The 7,992-nt window shown below is 51.6% G+C and overlaps 1 long non-coding RNA gene across 1 annotated transcript in view; it reads left to right on the top strand.

The window, feature by feature from the left end:
• LOC116534016 overlaps positions 1 to 4,760 on the top strand; it is an 18,073-nt gene extending 13,313 nt beyond the window's left edge. Inside the window, exons 2-3 of the long non-coding RNA XR_004261554.1 lie at positions 3,503 to 3,507; positions 4,674 to 4,760. This is a non-coding gene — a long non-coding RNA (uncharacterized LOC116534016). The remainder of the gene's footprint in view (positions 1 to 3,502; positions 3,508 to 4,673) is intronic.
• The last annotated feature ends 3,232 nt before the right edge of the window (positions 4,761 to 7,992 follow it).

Here is a 7,992-nt window from a genome sequence, read left to right as displayed (position 1 = left end):
ACACTGGAGAGGCTGCACGCAGACGGGTCACTCTGGAGAGGCTGCACGCAGACGGGGTCACTCTGGAGAGGCTGCATGCAGACGGGGTCACTCTGCTGGAGCTACATGCGGAGTGAGGTATTTGGTAACAGGAGGTTGTGCAAGCGGGTTGCTTGTGGTTAACTGTTTCTTAGAACAATGGGTCTCTGCACCCTCGTTCCTGATCTTGCCAGCTAGGGCCTGTGTGCCGGGGAGTGGTGCAGAGGAGGGAGCCTCTTCCTTGTTTCTGTCAGCTAATCAGGACTCCACAGTTTGGTTTCACTGCATAAACAGAGCAATCCCATCAGGAGAAGCATAAACAAGAAAGAAGCTTGCCTGGCTTACCTTTTCGGTCTTAGCCCACCTGCACCCAGGTGAATTTATTTTGTAAATTTTAAAAAAAATTTAAAAAGCTTATCTCTTTCTGAAGTGAGAATCTGAGAGGACCAATTCAGGGTGAGGTGGCAGCTCCGTGATGTCATCAGGGACCCAGATCCCGGCTGCCCTGCTCCTCCTCGTCCTCCACACGTGGCGTCCAGCCTCAAAGCCACTCCATGGTCCAAGGTGGCTGCTGGAGCTCCAGCCATCAAGGCCACAGAACAGAGGGAAGAAAGCTGTAGAAGTACAGAGCAGAAAAGGGCCCCTCGCAGAAGTTGCAGCAGCTCTTTTTTTAGCCGTCTTCCTGGAAGCCTCCTACAGCACTTCTGCCTTTAATCCACTGGCCACAACTCAGCAGCTGGGCTCCACTTAGCATCAGGGAGGAAGCCGGGAGATGCAGTCCTTCAATCAGGCCGGCTACACGCCCCCCACACATCAGGGTTCTGCTTCTGCAGAGGAAGGGAAGAGTGCAGTGTCTGCACAAGAGGAGCCAGACCCACACTAATGTTTTCAGCATCCCCAGAACAGCCCAAAACACAGCCTCGCATCATACCCAACCTCCCGCCAGCCTCCAGCCTGGGCAGCATCCTCACTGCACCGCTGCCTAGAGAGGGAGCCAGGGTGCAAAACGGGAGGCCAGGCTGACGCAGGCAGCCAGGGACACAGGACAGAGCTGGGAGGCAGATGGGAGTTCAGGGCAAGGAGAGTCTTGGGGGCTGCCTGGGGCAGGGAGAGGGAGGTGTGGGGGGTATAGGAGGGGTAAGCTGCGCCTGGGAGGGAACACACACCCCTTCCTAAGGAAACCCTGAAAGGCTTTACGGGGCGGCAGCACCAACAGCACCCGCTGCTCCTCTCACCCGGCAGGAGGGGGCTCCACGGAGGACCAGGCTCCGGCAGAGGAACCCAAGCACACATTTCCCCCGCACCTCGGCCCTCCTGGACCCAAGGCGGGTGCGGGCTCAGAGCTGGGGAACCGGCTGGAGATTTTCCTTGTTCTTTTTTTTTTTTTTATACAGAGTCTTTCTCTGTCGCCCAGGCTGGAGTGCAGTGGAGTGATCTGGGCTCACTGCAACCTCTGCCTCCCAGATTTATGCAATTCTCTGCCTCAGCTTCCCGAGTAGTTAGAATTACAGGCATCCACCACCACACCCAGCTAATTTCTGTATTTTTAGTAGAGACAGGGTTTCACCATGTTGGCCAGGCTAGTCTTGAACTCCTGACCTCGTGATCCACCCTCCTCAGCCTCCCAAAGTGCTGAGATTATAGGCATGGGCCACCGCGCCTGGCCAGATTTTCCCCTTTTTGTTGACTCTGCCTGGGCATAGTCTGAGCTACTGGGGTCAAGACTTCAACATATGAATTTGGGGGTCACGATTCAAGCCAGCATGCTATACAGATCTCAGGGTGTCACTCGGGGAGTTGACAAATGCAGACTCCACCAAGATAAGAACCTGACCACCAGAGCTATGTCCTGTGTGTCCCCCATTGCACCCCTTCAGAGGCGACTTCGCTGCAGATCAACGTGGCCTGTTCTAGAACTCCCTACAGGCAGGCTCCAGCTGCACTGGCCTGCCCAGCCCTCAGGGCCCGCTGCCACTCTGCGCCCACACACCACCAGCTGCAACCCAGGCCCAGGACCCCGAGGTGGGGCCGGTTCAGCTGCCAACAGGAGCCAGTGGTGCAGAGGTATCCAGCAGGGCAGCACGTGGTCCTCACGGGAGCCCTGACCCGGCACCTCCTGGCCGGGAAACCCATCCTATCCGAATAGATGAGTGACAAAAATGGGCATGCTCTCCATTTCCAAAAGCAATGCAGGCCAGACGCAGTAGCTCTCACCTGGAATCCCAGTGCCAGAGGCATTGGAACCAGAGCGACTCCATCTTGAATGGGGGCTGGGTAAAATGAGGCCGAGAGCTGTTGGGCCACATTCCCACATTCCCAAGGCGGTTAGGAATTCTTAGTCACTGGATGAGATAGGAGGTCGGCACAAGACACGGTCACAAAGACCCTGCTGATAAAGCAGGCTGTTGTGAAGAAGCCGGACAAAACCCACCAACACCAAGGTGGCGGCCGGGCGAGGTGGCTGACGCCTGTAATCCCAGCACTTTGGGAGGCCAAGGTGGGTGGATCAAAAGGTCAGGAGTTCAGACCAGCCTGGCCAAGATGTTGAAACCCATCTCTACTAAAAGTAAATAAACAAATAAATATAAAAAATAAAAAACCAAGGTGGCCACTAGAGTGACCTCTGGTTCACCTCCCAGCTCATTATATGCTAATTAGAATGGGTTCGCTGCTAAAAGGCACGCCCGCCGGCGCCCAGACGGCCTACAGATGCCATGGCAACATCCAGAAGTTTTCCTAGATGATCTCAAAGGGGAGGGAGGAGCCCCCAATTCCGCTTCATCCCTCTGCTTTCCTGATAGGCTTGCTCTCACTTTACAAACTCACCCCGAATTCTTTCTTGCATGAGATCCAAGAGACGTCTTGGGGTCTGGATCAGAAAAAAAAAAAGAAATGGTCATGCCTGGTGGCTCATGCCTGTAGTCCCAATACTTTCGGAGACCAAGGTGGGCAGATCACTTGAGCCCAGGAGTTCGAGACTCGCCCGGGCAACGTCATGAAACCTTGTCGGGAACGATGGTATGGGCCTGTAGTCCCAGCTATTCAGGAGGCTAAGGTGGGAGAATCGCTTGAACCCAGGAGGTAGAGGTTGCAGTGAGCTGAGATCACACCACTGCACTCCAGCCTGAGCTTCGGAGGGAGACCCCGTTTCAAAAAAAAAAATTTAAAAAGGAACACAGGCAGGCATGGTGGCGTGCTCCTGTGGTCCCCAGCTACTCCGGAGGCAGAGGCAGGAGAACTGCCCCAGCCCAGGCAGCGGTTCAAGGCCGCAGTGAGTTATGATCGCGCCACTGCACTCCAGCCTGGGTGACAGAGCAAGACGGAGTGTCAAAAAATAAAAGCAGTGCTGTTTTCCTGCAAATGAAGAGATCTCATCAGACAAATACTGCCACAAACCAGATGAAAATCATGATCTAATATTCCAACAAGAACTTCAGCTCTGAAGGAACAAGAACACAGGGAGGAGGCGGCCCAATGGCAGCAGAGTCTGTGGTAGGAAATGGCTGAATGCAGGAAGGAAACGGGAGAAACACACAAAACCGTTTCAGAAACGAAGGCGTGACGTTACAGGTAATACGAGAGCACAGACACCACGAAAATCACGTAGAAAAGGAAAGGTGAGCAATGAAAGAGGAGAGCGATTAAAAAGGAAGAGAGAAAGTGACTGTGAAAGACCAGGGAAGGAGCCCCAGCACACACGTGCGACAGGCAGGGCCACCGCAGATAGGAACAAGGACTGACTGCTTGATTCATAGGAGAGGGGAGCTCACTGCCTTGCCCAGGCTGGCCTTGAACTTCTGGCCTCCCGAGTAGCTGGGAGCACAGGGGTGCACCACAGCACCCTGCTGAACAAGGATTGAAATGACCGATTACTGCGGACCTCCTTATTGAAATGCAGGCAGGCTTGCGCCTGGGTGTAAAAGCACGTGCTGTTTACTTGGGTGTGTCGGCCCAGAGCAGTCAACACGCCTTTGTAAAATGACTGGACTTTAAAGAGAGAGAAGTCATGCTGTAGGCAGCCAGACAGAAAGTCCAAGTATCTTACAGAGAAAAGAAAACCAAGTTGGCACCAGACTTCTCAACAGTGACATTCAATACCAGAAGAAAAGAGAAGCAATGCTTCCTTACCTAGAAAATACTTTTTGTGGGTAGAATTGTGTCCCCTAAAAAGATATGTTACACTTTGGGAAACTGAGGCAAGTGGCTCACTTGAGGTCAGGAGTTCAAGACCAGCCTGGCCAACATATTGAAACCCCAGCTCTCCTAGAAATACAAAAATCAGCCAGGCATGGTAGCAGGCACCTGTAATTCTAGCTACTCGGGAGGTTGAGGTCAGAGAATCGCTTGAACCCAGGAGGTGGAGGTTGCAGTGAGCCGAGATCGAGCCACTGCACCCCAGCCCGGATGACAGAGTGAGACTCTGTCTCAAAAAAACATAAAAATAAAAAAATATGTGTTCAAGCCTCGACCCCTGGTGTTGCAGGAGCGGCCGCGGGAAACAGATCTCTCGCCGAATTTTGGAGGAAGGAGTTTATTCAGCCAGGAGCAAGGTGACATATTTGCCTAATATCCAAGCTCCCCTAACAAAGGAAGGTTCCTTCTTTATATAGGCTTATACTTTAGATGTTACATGTGGAAGAATCTTAGGTTTATAGCTTAACATATGAAAAGGGTCTCTGTTTACAGTCTTAGGAATTACATATGAAAGCGGCTTCGGTTTACAGTCTTAGAAATTAACATATGAAAAGGGCTTCGGTTTACAGTCTTAGGAAAGAAAAGGGGAAGTTTACAGTCTTAGGAATGAAAAGGGGAAGTTGATCTGAGATGCCTGGGTCTCCCTCTTCACTGGTACCTATGAATGCAACCTTTTTGGAAATAAGGCCTTTGCAGATACCTTCAGGTTAAGATGCAGCCATACCTGACGTCCTATAAGAAGAAAAGAAAGGCCAGGTGCAATGGCTCACACCGGTAATCCCAGCACTTTGGGAAGCCAAGGTGGGCAGATCACTTGAGGTCAAAATTTCAAAACCAGCCTGGCCAACAAGGTGAAACCCCATCTCCTCTAAAAATACAAAAATTAGCCAAGCATGGTGGCAGGTGCTTGTAATCCCAGCTATTGGGGAGGTTGAGGCAGGAGAATCACTTGAACCCGGGAGGCAGAGGTTGCAGCAAGCTGAGATTGCGCCACTGCACTCCACACTGGGCGGCAGAGCAAGACTCCATCTCAAAACAAAGAAGGAAAAAAAAAGAGAAAGGCCATGTGACAACAGATGCAGAGGTGGGAGCAATCCAGCCACAACCAAGGAGCACCCAGGCTCTGTGAGAGAAAGGCAAGAAATGGATTCTTTCCGGACCCATCAGCAAGAGATATGGTCCTCCAGTGCCTTGATTCCAGACTTGCAGTCTCCAGAACCGGGGAAGAAACCTCTGTTGTTTTATCTCCTGTCTGTAGGACTTTGTTATGGCTGCCCTAGAAAAGTAGTAAAATGCTCGAGGGAGGAAAGTGCAGGCTGGGGACATCCTACACACGGCCAGCTTAGCCGTCCTCAAGGGCGCAGGCCACGGGACGGTTCTGAACATTCGAGGATTCGAGAAGTGTGGTCACATGAGTGTTGTGTGGAGTACTTACCGCCTCCCCTCCAGAGTAAGACAGAGGCTGGGTGCGGTGCAGTAGCTCACGCCTATAATCCCAACAATTTGGGAGGCTGAGGCAGGAGGATGGCTTGAGTCCAGGAATTCGAGACCAGTCCTGGCAACATGGGGAGACCCAGTCTCTACAAATAATAAAAGACTAGCCAGGTGTGGTGGCCCACACCCGTGGTCCTAGCTCCTCAGGAGGCTGGGGTGGGAGGACTGATTGAGCCCAGGAGGTGGAGGCTGCAGTGAGTCATGATTGTGCCACTGTACTATGCCCTGGGTGACAGAGCAAGACCCCTTCCCCACCCCCAAAAGAAAAAGCATGTTGGAGAGAATTTTGACAAAGGACTGACAGAGAGCATTAAATGTAATTAACTGCAAGCAAAAGAAATTATCAGAATTGGGGTGAAGACAGAACAGAAATTGAACGCAAATGTAACGTGGTCCAATAACGTAGCAATCAATAATAAATCAGCAAAATATGGAAGAAAACAGGCGCTGGGGGAGATGAGGAGGAAAGTGCAATTTGCTCCTGGCTGTCCTGTCTGCTTTGTAACAAAGCATGTGTTGGAAACAGACGCTCGGTGCCACAAAGAAACATCAGCACCAAGACACAGGATTTTTCAGCAAACCAATTTTTACTTCCTGGACCGTAGGAAGGGTACCCTCGATAGCCATCTTGCCAAGAGAGTACAGTGAACAAAGGAAAGCAGACATATTTATTCCTTACGCATTTGGGGTAAGGAATAAATAAATTCCTTACTGCTGTGTCTGATCTCCATTGGCTGGAGTCAGACCTCACAGTCTAAACTAAAATCCTATTGGCTAATAACTTACAACCTGTCTTTTTTTTTTTTTTTTTTAAAGATGGGGTTTCACCATAATGGCCAGGCTGGTCTTGAACTGCTGACCTCAGGTGATCCACCCACCTCAGCCTCCCAGAGTGCTAGGATTACAGGCATGAGCCACCGAGCCCAGCATCTTACAACTTTTCTAAACAGGTAAAAGCAATGGAGAGCTGGGACACGGCTGTGAGCCCATCCAGCACAGACGTCTTGGTTAAAGTACAAGGACATAGAATGTCCTATGTGCCTGTAAGCACGGCATGTCCAACAGCTACATAGGATAGGGCTTCACAAGGCGTTATTAGCACATTTATGATTTATTCTTTAATAAGAAAGGAAACTTTAAAGCGGAACTTTTCTACTTCCAGCAGCCAGATATCAGAGGATAGCAAAACTAACAAATCAAGGAGCAGAGAATGGGCCTGCTCAGCAACACAGAGGGAAGTGCCAAGAAAAAGAATGTGCTGACCCCAGTGCTGAGCAGGTGGGAGGGGACTCAGAAGTTACAAGCTGGACCTTACCCCCTGACACACACACACACACACACACACACACACACACACCCCTGCCCCAAGCACAGAGGGGGTGAACTTGAGGCCCTCCCCAACAATAGGGAGGGTGATGACCGCCTAGAGGACTAGCAGGCCCAGCACAGCTGTGGGCATTGACTCCGTAGCAGCCCATTCAAATCCAGCATGAGGCCCCAGCTCCAGCCGGGAGACCTCCCTCCCTGCGCTAGTCCATTTCTTTCCTGTGGCTGTAGCAGAATATCACAGACTGGATCATTTCAACATAGAAGATGGTTCTGGAGGCTCATGGTTCTGGAGGCTGGGAAGTCCAAGCTGGAGGGGCTGCATCTGCCGAGGGCCCTCCTGCTGTGTCATCACTCAGGTGAAGGCATCACACAGCAAGAGAATGTGAGAGAGTGGGTCATCCACGGGTCACCCTAAACACCTCCCCTTAGGCCCCACCTCCCAGCACTGTTGCACTGAGGACTGAGTTTCCAACATGCATTTTTAGAGGAGCACATTCAAATCACAGCTTCCCCCCATTTTAATCCTGGGCTCTGCCTGGCTCCAATTCCTCTCTCTCTTTTTTTTTTTAGATGGAGTTTCGCTCTTGTTACCCAGGCTGGAGTGCAATGGCGCGATCTCGGCTCACCGCAACCTCCGCCTCCTGGGTTCAGGCAATTCTCCTGCCTCAGCCTCCTGAGTAGCTGGGATTACAGGCATGCACCACCATGCCCAGCTGACTTTTTGTATTTTTAGTAGAGACGGGGTTTCACCATGTTGACCAGGATGGTCTCGATCTCTTGACCTCGTGATCCACCTGCCTCGGCCTCCCAAAGTGCTGGGATTACAGGTGTGAGCCACCAAATTCCTCTCTTATGTAAAGTAATGACTGAGACACACAGCCTTGGGGGACCTATGAGAACTGAAGGGGCGGGGCCTCTCTCACACAGAACTCCAAAGCCCTCCCAGGCCTCCAGGAC

The sequence above is a fragment of the Sapajus apella genome, unplaced genomic scaffold (assembly GCF_009761245.1).
Source record: "Sapajus apella isolate SASKATOON/1434 unplaced genomic scaffold, GSC_monkey_1.0 scaffold85, whole genome shotgun sequence".
In the NCBI taxonomy this organism is placed as follows: domain Eukaryota; kingdom Metazoa; phylum Chordata; class Mammalia; order Primates; family Cebidae; genus Sapajus; species Sapajus apella.
The sequence above is the reverse complement of the archived record's forward strand: the minus strand, read 5'-3'. Positions and strand labels throughout refer to the sequence as shown.